The sequence below is a fragment of the Xenia sp. Carnegie-2017 genome, unplaced genomic scaffold (genome assembly GCF_021976095.1).
Source record: "Xenia sp. Carnegie-2017 unplaced genomic scaffold, XeniaSp_v1 HiC_scaffold_21, whole genome shotgun sequence".
NCBI lineage: Eukaryota > Metazoa > Cnidaria > Anthozoa > Malacalcyonacea > Xeniidae > Xenia > Xenia sp. Carnegie-2017.
Window position 1 is genome coordinate 4,626,282 of NW_025813484.1, and position 1,095 is coordinate 4,627,376.

Sequence of the window (1,095 nt, forward strand, 5' to 3'; positions counted from 1 at the left end):
CTACATGTATTTCATTCATATTATGAGATGAATTAAGAAGCAAAAAATTGAAGAAAAACTTGGAAAAGTCAAAACATTTCTCTGTAAGTAGAAAATAAAGCAAATGGCAAATGTCCATTCTGTACTTTATTAGGTAAATAAGCTCAAAATATTTTTTCTGCTAAAACTGAAAATAAGAAGAAATATAAAGCACTGAAGTTTTCATCACTGAATCTTTAATGCTTCAATATGGCATGCATTACATATAAAGAACATTCAAACAACATTCTACTAAAATAATTTAATAAAGATGTCAGATGACTTTACAATTTAGTTATACAAAACATACTGCATGGATTGTACAGTTGCAGTAAGTCGTCATCAATATCAGTATCAGTATTGACATAAGCACAAACTTTATGACCTTTTTCGTTATTTGTCATAAACGTTATTTGTCATAAACGTTTCTATGGTAACTGTCCATCTTATATTATTGATATTCTACCAACAAATGCCAGTCGCCACAATAGAAATACTCGTTATAAAGACTTAACTATTTGTTTACCCAAAACGAAGAGACAAAATGATGGTGGACGATCTTTTGCTGCTACTGCAAGTCGATTTTGGAACAGTCTACCTCTTACTATGCGTAAACTTTCATCAGCTACACTTTTTAAAAAGAAACTTTATGATAAAGCTAATTCAGATATGCTCATAGAATAATTTATTATTTAGTTTTTTAGTATTTTTAGTCTTGTGTAATTCTGGTTTTTAAATTGTAATTTATCTCGTAGTTTGTTAGTTTGAGGGCCACAAGTTTTTCACACTTGTCGTGTTACCCTCTTTTTAATAAAGTTTAATCAATCAATTAATCAATTTCATGACATTTCATCAAGCATCAAGACACACATAACCTTGTTATCTTTATTTGGTACTTGACCTTATCTCCATCCATGAATTAGTCCAAGTTCAAATAACTGTTAGACAGGGAAGTCTGTAAATCATTTACCTTTGTTTGTATTCAGCCTTATCATTTTGCAGTTTGACTCTTCTGGTCAATAGCATCTTCCAATTGTCTTAATATAGTGATCTATGAAATAGTGATACTGCACCACA